We start from the raw sequence: 17,121 nt of genomic DNA on the forward strand, positions 1-17,121 counted from the left end.
TAATAATTGCTGCCGCTCTCTGACAGCAGATGTTCTCAATGGTGGGGAGGGTTTTGCTTGCTGTGTCCACTACCTTTTGCACAGCTTTGGGCTTAAGGGTATAGGTGTCCCCAAGCCAGACTGTTATGCAGCCAGTCAGCACACATTCCACCACATGTTCCAATGTCATCCTAAACCTCCACAAACTCCTGAGGAAGTAGAGAGGCTGGTGGGCTTTCTTCATGATGCCATTAGTGTGTTGGGTCCAGAAAAGGTCCTCCGAGATAGTGACTCCCAAAAAATTAAATTTGCTCACCCTCCCCACCTCTGATCCCCCAATGATCACTGGATTGTACACCTCTGGTTTTCCGTTCCTGAAATCAGCAATCAGCTCCTTGGTTTTAGTGACATCAAGTGCACCATTTAGCAAAGGTTTCAGTCTCACTCCTGTTCGCTGACTCATCACCTTTCTTTATACAATCCACTACCATGGTATCAACAGCAAATTTGTAGATGGTGTTATTGTCGTATCCAGCCACACAGTCATAAGTGTAAAGTGAGTAAAACGGGGCTAAGAACACAGCCCTGTGATGCTCCGGCACTGATGGAGATGTGTAGCTCTATTAGACAGAAGCAAGCACACAAAACCAAAGAGACAGTACAACAGGTTTTAATCGACAAAGACATCCACAGAGCAGGGCTGACCGTACCTCTGTAAACTCTGAGTGAGTCTTCGGAGGGCCGGCTCAGGCTTATATCCTGGAGGGTGATTGACACCCGACTGGGTGGGGCTTGATCCATTCAGGTCTGCTGATTGACAGCCAGCCAGATGTTGTCCTGTCCCCCGTACTCTCCTGCAGGTACAGAGGTTGCCCCCTGCAGTAGGCCGGTGTACCACCACAGGAGATTGTGGAGGTGATGTTCTTATCTCACTCATTGTAGTTGGAGGTGAGGAAATCCAGGTGGGGTGTTGAGTCACAGGTCTTTGAGTTTGTTGATCAGTTTTGAGGAGATGATGGTCAATAAAGAGCATCCTGATGGATGCACCTTTGCTGTCCAGTTGTTCCAGGGTTTTGTGTAGAGCCAATGAAATGGCATCTGCTCTACGATAGGCGAATTGGAACGGATCCATGTCACTGCTCAGACAGGAGCTGATATGCTTGAACACCAGCCTTTCAAAACACATCACTGTGGATGTGAGTGTCACTGGTCAATAGTCATTTAGGCAGGTTACCACACACTTCTTGGAAACTTGATTTTGGAAGGAATTCTGAGAGACCTAATTTAGTTGCATTTAGACAGAGATTAATTGATTAGAGATAGTCAACATGAATTCATGCCTCACAAATTTGATTGTAATGTTTTGAAGAGTTGGATTTCAAGTTCAAGTTCAAATGTATTGTCAGGGTACAATCCTAAGATTCATTTTCCTATGGGCCAAGGGGATTAATTAAGTTAGGGCAGTTGGAATTGTCTACATGCAAGTCCTTTGACAAGGTCCAGAAGGTTAGGATATTTAAAATTTAAATTTAAATTTAGACATACAAGTCCACATTCAATTAACCTGGATAAGTTCAAGAGGGAGTTAGACAAGGTTGGTGTGGACGGGGGAATTAAGGGTTATGGGGAGAAGGCAGGGACAGAGTACTGGTAGTGGAAGATCAGCCATGATCTAAATGAATGGCAGTGCTAGCTCAATGGGCTGAATGGCCTACTCAGGAACCTACACCCCTGGTACGTTTCGACACAGAGGAAATCACCAGGGAAAACCCATGCAGTCATGGGGAGAATGTACAAACTCTTTGCAGTCAGCATGGGATTCAAACCCTGGTCCCAATTGTTGGCACCTGTAAAGGCATTGCACTAACCACTACACCAACCGTGCTAGTCAAAATTAGCTTGGTGGTAGGAGGCACTGAGTGATATTGGAGGATTTTTAGTCATAATGGAGGCATGACCAATGGTGTGTCATGTAGATTGGTGCTGGGTTCTCTGTCATTTATTATTTCGATGAGAAAGTGGCTGGCCTAGTTAGTAGTTCTGTAGATGACGCCAACATTCGTGGTATAGTGGATGGAGAAAAATGTTGTCTAAGGTTACAACAGGATCTACATCAACTGGAAAATTTTGCAAAGGAATGGTGGATGTGACATATACCAAGTAAAGCATTTTGGGGAAATTAAACCAGGGCAGTGAAAAGCAAGGTCCTGAGGAGTATTGCCGAACAGAGGCCTTGGGTTATAAGTGCATTGTTTCCTGAAAATGACAATACAAAGAAATAGGATTTTGACAGCTAACTTACCTTCACTGAGCAGGAAAACCATGTTACAGTTGTACGAAATTTGGTGGGGCTTCCCTTGGAGAATTGAGCGTTATTTTGGTTGCCACTCTGCAAGAAAGATATTATGGCTTAATGAGGTACAGATGCTGTCTTAATTGGAGAGGTGGATTATAAGGTAAGATTGGATAGGCTTGGTTTATTTTCCCTGAAGTAAGGGAGGTTGAAAGATGACATGATAGAGGTATGTGAAATTAGGAGAGGTTTATGTTGGATAGTTAGCCAGAGTTTGTTTCCCATAGTGGTGGTGTCTAAAACTAAAGGGCAAGGTTCAAGGTGAGAAGGGAAAGGTTTCAAGGGGCTACATTTTTCACTCAAAGAGCTGGAATAAGCTGCACATGGAGGCAATGGAGGCAGGAACATAATAATATTTATGAGTCATGTGGTAATTGAACAAGAAAGGTGTATGGAATGAATACAGGCAAATGGGATTAGTTTAAATTGGTACAGTATGATGATTGACATAGATATAATGGGACAAAGGTTCTGTTTTCATGCTGTCCAAATCTGACTAATCTGGAGAAATGTAAGGTAACGCATTTAAGTGATGGCAATCAAAACAAGTAAAATCATAACTAATGGCGTGATACTGAGAAATATGAAGATAGGATAGCTGCACACAAATCTATTGAAGGAGCACAGCAGGGTGATAAGATGATTGCAAAGACATACAGTATACTTGCCTATATTAGCTGAGGCATTTTATGCAAGAGCAGAGAAGACATGCTAAATACCAATTAAGTCACAGCGGCAGAAACGTGTTCAGGTCTTGTTACTCTGCTCCAGGAAGAACGTGAAAGCACTACAGAGTGTGCAATATATACTGTCAGTTTAGAGTTTTGCGGAAACTGCCAAAATGTTTGGCCTGGAAGTCAGCCTGAAGAAAACTGAGGTCCTCCATCAGCCAGCTCCCCACCGTGACTACCAGCATCTACCACCACATCTCCATCGGGCACACAAAACTCAAAACGGTCAACCAGTTTACCTATCTCGGCTGCACCATTTCATCAGATGCAAGGATCGACAATGAGATAGACAACAGACTCGCCAAGGCAAATAGCGCCTTTGGAAGACTACACAAAAGAGTCTGGAAAAACAACCAACTGAAAAACCTCACAAAGATAAGCGTATACAGAGCCGTTGTCATACCCACACTCCTGTTCGGCTCAAAATCATGGGTCCTCTACCGGCATCACCTACGGCTCCTAGAACGCTTCCACCAGCGTTGTTTCTGCTCCATCCTCAACATTCATTGGAGTGACTTCATCCCTAACATCGAAGAACTCGAGATGGCAGAGGCCGACAGCATTGAATCCACGCTGCCGAAGATCTAACTGCGCTGGGTAGATCACGTCTCCAGAATGGAGAACCATCACCTTCCCAAAATCATGTTGTATGGTGAGCTCTCCACTGGCCACCATGACAGAGGTGCACCAAAGAAGAGGTACAAGGACTGCCTAAAGAAAACTCCTGGTGCTTGCCCCATTGACGACCGCCAGTGGGCTGATATCGCCTCAAACCATGCATCTTGGCGCCTCACAGTTCGGCGGGCAACAACCTCCTTTGAAGAAGACCGCAGAGCCCACCTCACTGACAAAAGATAAAGGAGGAAAAACCTAACACCCAACCCCGACTGACCAATTTTCCCCTGCAACCGCTGCAACCGTGTCTGACTGTCCCGCATCGGACTTGTCAGCCACAAACGAGCCTGCAGCTGACGTGGACATTACCCCTCCATAAATCTTTGTCCGTGAAGCCAAGCCAAAGAAAAGAAAGGGTAGTACAGTCATGTAAAATAAAAATGTTAAATGAGGAATGTTGCAAGCTTCTATTTTTTAGTGAGCAGGGGTGGAGCAGGGTAGGAAGGACGAGTTGGCATGTTGCAGACAATGGCCCATGGCCATTATGCATTTTTTAAAAGTCAATTTCAGACTAGAGTAATGTAGAGGATTGAAAGGACACAGGAGCTAATACTCTGGGTAAACTTTGAGTCAAAATATGAAGATGTGCAGTGGAAGGCACATTTCAGAATGTCTAAGAGCACCTTCATCTTTATATGTGAGCTACTGGAGCCAGAATTAAGGTGCCAGGCAACAAACATCTGAAGGCCTCTGGAACCTCGGGCCAGGCTGTCCATTGCCTTGTGGGGGGGATGCATCCCCATGTGAATATCGGTCCATCAGAGTTATATCTGGTGTGGGTATATCCACAGCAAGCACAGGTGACACTTGCTTTGAAGAGGACCCTTGCTGCCGTTGAGTACGCCTGCAGGAGACAATTAATGGTTTTGCAGAGAATGAATATCCCATGTGTGCTGGTGCCATTGACGGCACACATATTCCCATAATTGCCTGACATAATGAAGAGTCATACTACTACAAATGCAAGGGAGAGCACTCTGTTATTCTTCAAGCTGTTGTTGACTTTGAGTGCTGGTAAGAAGAATCTTCCCATTGCTTGCTCCAATGTGTGTCCCCTGCCTGACATTCAAGGCACTGTGCTGTTTTGCTTGCAGCTTCACAGATATGCATGTCGGCTGGCCTGGCAGTACTCATGATGCTCAGGTTTTAGCAAACTTGTCCCTATACAGGAAGGCTGAGGATGCTGGAATGTTTCTGTTTCCACCAGAAGTAAGTATGAGAAAATCACTGGACAGGGAAGTGCACGTGCCTGCAACGTATGCAGTTTGTCACCTTGCGACATGCTCAGGGAGTGGTCAAATATGTATGCATGTATGATCCCTGTGGTGGTACACCACTGGCCTACTGCAGGGAGCAACACCTGTACCTGCAGGAGTGTACCGCTGGCCTACTGCAGGGGGCAACCTCTGTACCTGCAGGAGTGTAAGGGGACAGGACAACACCTGGCCAGCTGTCGATCAGTTGGCCTGAAGGGATCAAGCCCCACCTGGTCAGGTGTCAATCACTCTCCAGAATACAAGCCTGCGCCGGCCTTCTGAAGCTCACTCAGAGTTACTGCAGCTACAGCCAGCCTGGCTCTGTGGAAGTCTTTGTGGATTAAAGCCTGTTGTACAGTCTTTACCTTGTGTCTGTCTGATTCTGGCTAACAGCACATCACAATCCCACTTGTGAGTTGGATGAGATACTCATACCTTCACTATGGCCTGGTTAACGACATGGAAAAGCCAGCACACCTGCTTATCCCCTCAGGAATTGGTTGATGAAAGAGTCCACACATCACCGAGCTCTCAATCTGCAGAAGCGTAAATTCAACAAGCATCTGAACTTGGTGCAAGTAGTGGTGGAGAATGCCTTTGGACGACTCAAAGGCCGATGGAGACATTTGAGCAAAAGACTGGACATAAATACTGCCTTTCTGACTGAAGATGTTATTGCTTGTTGTGTCCTACATAATATATGTGAGATTAACAAGGATCACTCTCTGCCAGAGTGGAACATTACTGCGGAGCAGGTGTTCCCTCAGCCAGAGACAAATCCTTCACGGCGTTCAACACCACAAGCTGCCAATGCTATTCGTGATGCTATCGTGTCCACATTGTAAACCTCAGGCAATCAAGATTACTTTAAAGATAAACTTTATTGCAAAACATGAGATTACAGGAATTGCAAATGTGAAATGTTGAATAGGTACACCTTCTGACATGAAAAGGGTGTTTTACATCCTTGCGTGGGGTAAAAGTTTACCATCGAAAGTGTTAGAATCTAAAGTTGAAGCGCACTTATCATTTATAAAGAGGTTAAGACAACATTTAAAGGTCAACCTTTTAACTTAAATTTAAAAAGATGTGATTTAAAATAGATTGTAATTTAAAGACTTTTGTGAATGTTAAAAGTGCAATGATTTTTTTGGGCTATGCCCCAATTAGAAAGGTAATAAACAATAACAAGGAATCAGACTTTAGGCTATATAACCAGCCTCAGTAAACTGTTACACCATTTTTTTGGACTTGACTCCTTGATAAGAATACAATTAAACAGTAACAAGAGAACTGTACATTAAACTAGGTAAACATCCAACCAACTTCTGTAAACTCTAATAGTGCAAAGACCTTTTGGTCAGCGCCTACTTGAACACAGTACAAATAGACCTATACATTAGACTCGAAATACATGCAGCCAACCTCTCTAAACTTTATCAGTGCAAAGACCTCTATAAAAGTGCAATGTGATTGATGGTACTCAGAGATTTGTGAGAAGCACAAACTCGCTTTTATTAACTTACAATTACATAGCCAGTGAATTCCAGTTCACTGCATTTACCCCTTCCTTCAGAAAAGAACCTGTGAGTGAAAACAGAGACTATGTTCAGCAACACCGATTTTTAAAACTATTTACAAGTTGAGTCTGTCAGGGGGCCTGGTTATTGTGGTCGAGTGCCTTAGTAACTGGTGGACTTTGCTCTTCCAGAACTTCCTGTGCCTCCTGTGGTTCTTGGATAGTGGGATTCGAAGGGGGACTGGGGGGGGGGGGGGGGGGGGGTTGCAGATTTGATGATAGCATGTCATCCAGAACCCTGCATGGGGTATTTTGAGGTTCCAGGCTATAGTGGGCGTCAGGACCTCAGTTCCTGACGGTGCCAGATCTCTGACCGAGACTGTGTCCTCCCTGCCATCCGGATATGCCACATTGGCATACTGTGCAGTCGGTGCACTTTCTCGACCAGAGGGTCCGTTTGGCTTCTCTTCATGTGGCTTCTTCAGCAGGACTGGTCCTGGTGTTGTTAGCCAAATCTGATATGCCAGCTGCAGGTAAACCCACTCCATCCAGTCTCGGCCACTCCTCCTATTGTGGTCTGAGACCTGCATGAACCTGCACTTTAGTCTTCTCAATGCCCAGCTCCCCGGAAGCCTCACTACTATACACACACACACACACACACACACACACACACACACACACACACACACACACACACACACACACACACACACACACACACACACACACACACACACACACACATTTGCACATAGCTGGGGTTAAGTTTAGATTTAAGTAAGATGTTATATTATTAGTAATTATTAATAAAAATATTGTTTTAAGAATACTATTATCTCAGTGAATTTCTATTGTTGCTAGTCTGTGACATAACAGGAGAGAGAAAGAAGAAAATATACTGCTTGCACACAACATGCTACAAGTTATCTGAAAATACTTAATTCACTGTTGCGTCCTGAGGACTGAGTCTGCCAAGAAAGATAAGGTTTGGAAGCTTACACTGGGACTTATTGTAAGAGGCCAAAAGCAAAGAGTGAGAGTGAAGCTGAGAATGAAACTAACAGGGAACTGGAAGCATAAGCAATAAATAAACTGCTGGAGGAATTCAGTCAGTCAGACAGCACCTGTGGAGGCAGAGGGATGTTGGACATTGCAGCCCAAAATGTTGACTATCTGTCTGCTTCCACAGATGCTTCTTAAACCACTGAATCCCTCCATCAGTTTGTTCCATGTTCTAGATTACCGCATCTACAGTCTCTTGTGAATGCAACTGTAATCTCAAGCTGACCCTTTGTAGAAATATATATTTTGTTTGATTCCTCCACTGTGCTCATCCATGGAGAGCTCCATCAGAGAGAACAGCTGCAATCTCCTTATTTTAGCCTGAACCACCTTTAAGTGCAATGAGGTCTCTCTTAGTACCAAACATCCCCTTTGGTCTTTCCATGCACTCCCCCTTTTCAGCATCTTAAACCAGATTTGATTTTGAACATTTTCTAGATCCACAACACCGTTTCTCTCTCCACAAATACTGCCTGACCTGTTGAGCATTTTCATTCTCTTCCAGAGTTTTTTTTTGTGGAGAAAATTGAAACAGAGGAGGCACAACGTTAACTAAAGTGTGCAAAAGTCTGATAAAGGGTAAAGGAGGAATCTATTCTCCCTTGGAAGGGACGTCAATCAGAGAGAAGAGTTGAGATCATTAGGCAGAAAGTTCAGGGGGGACGTGGGAAACATCACCCAAAGGGCAGTGAAGTCTCTGCCTGAAACAGAAATCCTCATTAGTTTTTAAAACTACCCATATCAGTACTTGAAAAAATCTGGACTAAGTACTGAAGTTGAATTGGTTCATTTTTGACATGCGTGGAAATGTTGGGCTCCTGTCCTTGATTCCAACACCATGGATAACTCGACTTTCACAGTCACTTTCCATCATTTTTATTAGGTTAAATTAGGGGGTTTGTCATGCTGGAAGTTGAACTCTGGATTGCTAGTCTAGTACTATTAACATTATTGCCAATAAATAATTTCGTTTACATTCAAGCTCTCTGAACTTGTCATGGCAATCCTTGTGTTGAGAAGCAAAAGAGACATTTTGTAATGCTTTTTGAAAAGACTTAATTGCTTGAAACAGAGGTAAATTGTGCAATATACAAAAGTGCTGGGAAAACAGCACCCACAGGAACCAAAAGGCAGTCGAAATTTCAGACCTGAGCCCTTTGTAATTGTATTTGAATATTTTTATCGGTGAGTTATTTGATGAGCAGTGTGTTTGGGGTGGACTTATGATGAAAGATTAAATCGTCTAGGATTGTATTCGCTCGAGTTCAGAAGAATGAGAGGAGATCTTATAGAAACATATAGGATTATGCAGGGTATGGATAGGATAGATGTAGGAAGGTTTTTTGAGCTGGCCGGGGAAACTAAAGCGAGAGGACACAGTCTCAAGATTCGGGGGAGTAGATTTAGGACAGAGATGAGGAAAAATAGTTTTTTCCAGAGAGTAGTGAATGTTTGGAATTCTCTAACCAGGGAAGTGGTTGAGGCTGCCTCATTAGACATATTTAAAATTCGGTTAGATAAATGTTTAGATGATAGAGGAATTAGGGGATATGGGGAGAAGGCAGGTAGGTGAAGTTAGGTCATAAATTAGATCAGCCATGATCGTATTGAATGGCGGAGCAGGCTCGATGGGCCATTTTTGGCCTACTCCTGTTCCTACTTCCTATGTTCCTATGTTCCTAAGGTGAGAAGCCACATGAAGATGAGCCATAATCTAAAATTTCATTCTCCATTACGCACAGCGCTGGCAGCTGGGTGAAATCCACTTACTGAGGCTGCTCCGGGTTTGAAAATGTGTACATTTTAAATAAAGGATGAAATAATAGTTCCATCCACAAAACTTGCAAAATGTTCTCTCCATTCCTGTGGGTGAAATCAAAGTTCAAAATTTCAAATTTATTGACATCATCTATAACTCAGATAATTTTGTTTTGCAGGCTGGGGTTAGCAATTTCTATACCATTAACAGTAAACAAACAGTGCAAATGAAGATGTAAATATACAGTAATAAATAACAAGCATATGAGTGATTAAATGAGTCTCTAAATGAACATAGTTATCATCTATTGTTCAAGAGTCTGATAGGTGAGGAGAAGCAACTATTCCTGAACCTGGTGGTATGTGTCCTGTTGCACTTGTATCTCCTTCCTGATGGCAGCAGCGAGAACAGAGCACGGATAACTGATGCTACTCTCTGATGGCGGTGTTCCATGTAGATAGGCTCAAAGTTGGGAAGAGTTTTGCCTGTGATGTACTCGGTTTAGCCCATTACTGTTTGCAGGATTTTTCGCTCAGAGGCCATGGTGCCTCCATACCAGGCCATGATGTAGTCAACCTGCACACTTTCCCCCACACCTCTGCTGAAGTCTGTCAAGGTTTCCGATGACACACCGAACCTAGGCAAGCTCTGGAGGAAATAGAGGTGCTGCCATTCTTTCTTTGCAAACACACCGAACCTGGAGGAAGTAGAGGGGCTGCCATTCATTCTTTGCAATAACATTTATATGATGGGTTCAGGACAGGTCCTCTGAGAAAGTGACACCCAGGAATTTGAAGTTGCTGACCCTCGCCACTCTGATCCCCCAGTGATTACTGGGCCATATACCTCTGGTTTTCCTTTCCTAAAGTTTACAATCGGTTACTTTATCTTGTTGACACTAAGTAAGAGGCTGCTGTTATTATACCATTCGGCCAGTTGAATAGTATGCTGCTTAATCAGCCCATTTTATACAGCCCACTACCATCAACACTGGAGCAACAAATTTGAAGATGGTGTTCAAATTGTTATAGTACTTAGTCACACAGTTATAGGTACTAAGTGAGTGGAGCAGGGGATCTAAGTATGCATTCCTTTTTTCGAAAACTTTATTTAAGATTTTAGAATACATATATTTTAGAAAACAAACAAAAATAAACAAAACCATCCTCTCCCCCCCACCCACCCACAACAGACCCCTCAAGGGGAGCAAAAAAAACCATATATTAGTAAATTACATACGCTGTGTGATGTGTCAAACTTATAATGAAAAAAAAATTAAGATATTTCAAACCCATACATTTCAAATAAGGTACATCTGTACAAAAAAGGAATAATTATCATGCGAATTATATGTTATTTTCTCCATATAAATACAGGATCTTAACTCAATATGCCAGCGGGCTATATTTAATTCCACATTATCTTTCCGTAATCGCATTACATTTCCGCGCTACCGCCAATGCTAAATGAACAAACGCCATCTGAAACCTGTCCAACCCCAAACCTGTAATTAAGAATACAGTATAACCCAACAAAAAAATTAATGGATACAATGGTAATTTAGTCTTAAATAATTCTTCCAAAAAAAAATTTCATTTTTTCCCAAAATGGTTCAACTTTTTCACGTCCATACTGCATGTAAAAACATTCCAGTATGAAGTCCACATCTAAAACATAAATCTTAATTACTAAAACCATACCTTTTTAACTTCTCAGGAGTCAAATATAGTGGATGTAAAATATTATAATTAACTGAACTATACCTTACATTAAGTAATTTAGTCACACTATCTTGACATATAACTTCCCATTCCTCCTGAGATGTATAAAAAAAAAATCTTCTTCCCTTTTAATTCTAGATTTACTTAAATCTGGTTTATTCATCTTATCTTGTAACAAAGCATACATTTCTGAAATAAATCCCTTTTTTAATGTATCCAAAATCAAAAGTTAGTTAATTAATTGGTTAGCATAATCTCTCTTCCAAAGTTTTCTATCACCAAAGCTTGCACTTGATAATATACAAATAGAGAATTAGATGGTATCCCAAACTTCTCCTTTAGCCCACCCAGGAGGTTGGATAACATCTAACATCCTATTAACAAATTTTAACTGTACAGCATCATAATAATTCTAAAAATGAGGCATTTGAAGTCCACCTAAAGCATATTTTCATGTCAATTTCTGCAGTGCTACTCTAGCTAATTTAGCCTTCCACAAAAACCTTCTCACCGCAGTATTCAATTCCTGAAAAAATGCCTTTGGAAGCACACATGGAATCGATTGAAAAAGATATTGAATACGTGGAAAAATATTCATCTTGATATAATTCACATGGCCAATTAATGTTAAAGGAAGGTCTTTCCATTTATTCAAATCTATTTTAATTTTTTTAAATAATGGTACATAATTTAATTTATATAAAAATTGATAATTTACATCAATGGTTACCTCTAAATATTTAATTTTATTAGACCATCGTAACTTTGTGATCTGTTTACAATCAGTATAATCATCATCTGAAATTGGTAATATTTTACTTTTATTCCAATTAACTTTATACCCAGACATTACTCCATATTACTCCAAACATTTTTGCAAATACTTATATCAACATATTATCTGCAAATAAATTGATCTTATATTCATCCTCTGCAATTTTTATTCCTTTAATATTATAATTTTGTCTAATGGCTCTATGACCGATGCAAATAAAGCTGGTGGCAATGGGCAACCTTGACGTGTTGATCTCGATAATTTAAATGATGAAGGAGTTTGACCATTCGTCATCACCCTATCAACTGGATTTTTATATAATGCCTTGACCCAACCAATAAAAAGTGAATTTAGATTTTTCTAGTACTTTAAATAAAAAAATGCCACTCCACTCGGTCAAATGCTTTTTCCACATCAAATGCGTTGGTTGGGCTGATGTCTTGACGCATTGATCAAAGTAATCAATCTAAGAATATTATCTGAAGCATATCTATTCTTAATAAAACCTGCTTGATCAACATGAACCAATCTAAGTATGCATTCCTGCGCTGCTCCAGTGTTGATGGAGATTGTGGCGGAGATGTTTTTGCCAATCCGCACTCACTGGGTCGAGAGGTGAGGAAATCCAGAATCTAATTACACAGGGGGTGTTGAGGTCCAGGTCTTGGCGTTTGTTTATCAGTTTTGAGGGGATGATGGTGTTAAATTGGCTAATCAATATAGAGCATCCTGATGTACAAATCTTTACTGTCCAGGTGTTTTTGTAAAGAGCCCAATGATTTGGCATCTGTTGCTACGAGAGACAAATTGGAACAGATCCATGTCACTGTTCAGGCAGGAACTGACATGCTTTGACACCAGCCTCTCAAAACATTTCATTACTGTGGATATGAGTGCCACTGGTTGATGATTGATAGTGAAATATGGGCATTACAACCTTTCACTATAGCCTTAATGAAACCGAAAGCTACGTGACTTGTTGGACCAGCGAGGTGGCTTTATTCTTGTACAATGCTGCTCATGCTCAGTGGCCTGCCTTCCAGCACTTAAAAGAAAGCAAATCCTAGCCTTGAGCCTGAGAGCAGATGGCTTGCACTGTGAGAGAAAGTTTCAGTAAACAAAAACCTAAGGACAAGGTGAAGCAGGAGGCTTGGCGAATGCTTACAGCCATGTGTGAACTGTCACCTTTACTCTTTTGACCTCTCCCCCTCTCCCGCCACCCCCTCCCCCCCCCCCATCCCCTCATGTCATGATAGAATTGGCTGGAAAGAGCAGGTGCTGAATCGTTTTCTTTCTGTCAATGTAAACAGCAAATGATTATCTTTGTGACAAGGAACCCTTGCAAGGGTGGAGAGTTAAAAGCTTCAGTTGGGATTTTGTATTTGACCTGCTTCTGAGGGAGAATTTGGCAGAGTTGCATGTGATTACCACATGCCTTTCATCACATGAACTTTCCCTGGGTGGGGTAAATCTATGTCGAAGTGTCAAACAGACTGAAGCTTTACTTAAGAATTGATTCAGTGCTAGGAACATCGTGAAGGTTTTTTTTCACATCCAAGCACAGAGTATTTGTGACTGAATTGTACCAATACAAACCTCTGGACCAAGGTAGCTGAGCAGTAGTCATGCTGAGGGTCATTATGGAAAGAAAATTGATGTTAAAGAAAATGCATTCCACATATTCTCTTGAGTCTTTTAGTGCAAAGAAATACTTCAGGGCTCAGAACCATTAAATGAGGCAGCACAGAGGGAGGTCATTTGGCCGAAAGTCACTCTGCAGGCTCTTTAGAAGAGCAGTTTGATTAGACCCACTTCTCTGCCCCAACTCTGAAGCCCTGCCAATTGGAAGGCCAACAGGTACTGATCCAATTATTATTGAAGAGCTTCCATCTGATCTCCTCCACTACCCTTTAAGACAGTGTAGTCCAGAAAAGGAATGCTTTAACATTGCTGTGTGCGTTAGTGCCATCTTAAGCACAAACCCCATGGTTGAAGAGTTTTAAATAAAAACACGATTGGCTCCTTTAAGATTTAAAACCTGCTCTGAGCTACTGGTATTAGGTCCGGGTGGTGGGACCCTGTGGAGGAGCCCTGTGTCTCTGCTCCCTGCTCTCCCTGGGTACACACGAGCAGCAGCATTGCTGTTACAGCAGCATTGCCAGCCATTCTTTCTGCCAACCATCTTCCTGCACTTGGCCCATAACCTCTAAGGGCTCCTCTGGTCAGGTATCCGTCGCTGTCATCGACTTTACTTTCACTGCTCCCTCCAGCAGCCACTCACCACTCTCTAGGTCAGAAAGGTCCCCCCCAGAAAATCTCCCTAAATCTCTCGTCCCTCACTCAAAATCCACATCCTCTAGTTTTATTTACCTGTGACATTGTAGAAGGAGGTAAAGGGATCATGATTTGGTGGGGCATATTTACCTTAAGTTTCTTCAGCATTCTTTGGAGACCATGGAAGGTGGGGCAGACGTGGCAGGGTTTCCACTGACCAGTATGGTCAGCTGTGTACCAACAGGCTTTCCACCTGCATGTTGCCATGGGAGATTAACCGAAGGCAACCCTTCTTACAAATGTATGAAGGCACTCCATAACCTCACTTTGGGGAATCAGGTGACGGGGTTACTCCTGAGTCCCTTGTCTGATTTATTTCATTTCATTATTTTTAGATTCTCCCTTTTCAATTTTTATAAATAGGTTGAAGTTGTATAAGGCGATGGTGAGGCCAAATTTGTGTGCAGTTTTGGTCGCCGAATTATAGGAAGGATATAAACAGAATAGAGAGAGTGCAGGGGAGATTTATAAGAATGTTGCCTGTGTTTCAGGGTTTGAGTTACAGGGAAAGGTTGAGCAGGTCGGGACTTTATTCCTTAGAGCGTAGAAGATTGAGGGGTGATTTGATAGAGGTATCTAAAATTATGAGGGGGACAGATAGAGTCAATCTGGACAGGTTTTTTTTCCATTGAGAGTGGGGGAGATTCAAACAAGAGGACATGGATGGAGATTGAAGGGGGAAAGGTATAGGGGAAACATGAGGGAATTTCTTCACTCAGAGGGTGGTGGGAGAGTGGAATGAGCTTCTGGCTGAAGTGGTAGATGCGGGTTCAATTTTAATATTTAAGGAAAAGTTGGATAGGTACATGGACAAGTGAGGAGTGGAGGGTTATGGGCTGGGTGCGGGTCAATGGGACCAGGAGGGAGAAGGAGTTTGGCATAGACTAGAAGGGCTGAATGGCCTGTTTCAGTGCTGTATTGGTTATATGATTATATAGTTATATTTTCTAGGGCTTTTGGAACTTGTAAATATAATCATATATAGCCATATAACCTGTATCATCAAACTGCAAATTTCTACTTTAGTCTTTCCTTTCCCTTTAAATTTCATGGGTATGCATTTTCTGGTCAACAAATAAATATGAAGATGGATAATTCAGACAATGTATTGAATTTGGAAGATCTTGTGACTATATTATACATTTACTGTAAGCAATGCCTCTCCTTCCCATGCCCCAAATTATGGCAAGCTTAGGGAATTTGCATTCAGTTTGCACAACGTTCATGTTGCCTAGCCTTTTCTCCAGATACGGACTGATCTTCTGCCATTGTAGTTCATGGGGATGGAGAACTTGCAGTGCATGCCACAGTGAACTCATATGGAAATGGCATGAAAGAAAACTGGCCCTTTAAGCTACACTGAGGAAGAATAGTGGGGGGGCAGGCCCTTCAGCAAACGTCTGAAATCTTTTAATGACAGTTAAATTAATTTCTGCTAAGATGGCAAATGAAGTGTTTTCAGACAGTTGTACAATTTCTAAGCCATTTTCCCAATTGCAACCTTTAAATGAAAGTATAAAGCATTGAATTCAACTATAAAATAATCAAATTCAGACTGTAAAACATAAATGAATATTGTTATTCTTCACTTTTACCACTCTTTTCCAATTATAGGAATGAACATGCGATAGGAAAGGTTCAAAGCGTAGGAAATTATTTTGTGTTAGTAGGATGCAGATCACTCCATTCATTCCGTTGTGCAGATGTTGAGCCAACAAGTTGGTGACCTTTTCATTCAATTTAAACACAAAAAAAATCTGACATTACCATGAGAAGTTAAAGTGAAGACTTCTCAATGTGCAAAAGTTTGCACAGCATTTTTTCGGAAGAATTGGGGAGTTCTTTCCTGGTGAAAACACAGCACGCTGGAGAAACTCAGCTGGTCAAACAGTGTCCTTTATGCAGAAAAGGTAAAAATACGTAACCAACGTTTCGGGCTTGAGCCCTTCGTCAAGGTATGAAAGAGTGTCGGCGGGCATCCGAACAAAAGGAAGGGGGGAGGTGTTGTAAAGGCAGGAGGAGGGAGGGAGGGGACACCAGCGATCCGGTGATGTCCAGATGGGTGGAGGGGGAAAGGAAGGGAGGACTGGAAAAACCAGAAAGGGGGAGGGGAAAGAAAAAGCGACCTTCATGTCAGGCCTCCGCCTTGAGGCCGACTACCGGAGTGGATTGAAAATTAAGAACTTACCTTTCAGACAGCAGCCCTAAAAAGCTGCTCCAGCGTCCCATTCAGAGGCACCTCATAATGCCCTCCAGATCCGATAGAGGCGGGGCGACTGATGCTGGAAGGCCACCCGTCATAAATACGTGGCAGAGCAATGACCATCTTCCCTACCCATAATGTCCCAGGCAGCTGGAACCGCTCTGTGGTTCCAGAACAGTTCCAGCTGCGTGGGGGATTACGGGTAGGGAAGACAGCCATTGGTCTGCCGTGTTTTGAGCCACAGAGAGCAGCCCCACCAGCTCCGATGGCTCCCGCTGCCCCGCCAGTCCCCAATGCCCCAAGGGCTCCCGCTGCCCCGCCACTCCTGCCTTGGAAGGAGAGGGGTGAGTGGGAAGATGGGTCACAGGCTGACGACGTCATCAGCCCATCCCTAACCAACTGCTTGCAGTAGATGTAGATTCAGGTCAGGCAGCAGAGCGCAGTGCTCCGCCAATTATCCTTCCCCAAGAAGGGTTGGGATCAGCACCTCGGAGCCGGCCACAGTGCATTCAGGAAGGTATGTCTTTAGCCGTAAGGGTGCAAAACCTCTGCCTTTACAAACAAGTGTTTGGTCTACCTGAAAATGCCTGCATAATATAATGCCATCTGGATGGAGAGTACCCAGACAGAAAATAAGGTGTTGTTCCTCCAATCTGCGGGTGGTCAGGGTGGGAGAGAACATAAGGCCATGGGAGTGTGACTCAGAAATGAAATGTTTAGCTACTGGGAGGTCTGAAGGCAACGTGGCTGT

This window comes from Narcine bancroftii, chromosome 3 (assembly GCF_036971445.1).
Source record: "Narcine bancroftii isolate sNarBan1 chromosome 3, sNarBan1.hap1, whole genome shotgun sequence".
Lineage (NCBI taxonomy): Eukaryota > Metazoa > Chordata > Chondrichthyes > Torpediniformes > Narcinidae > Narcine > Narcine bancroftii.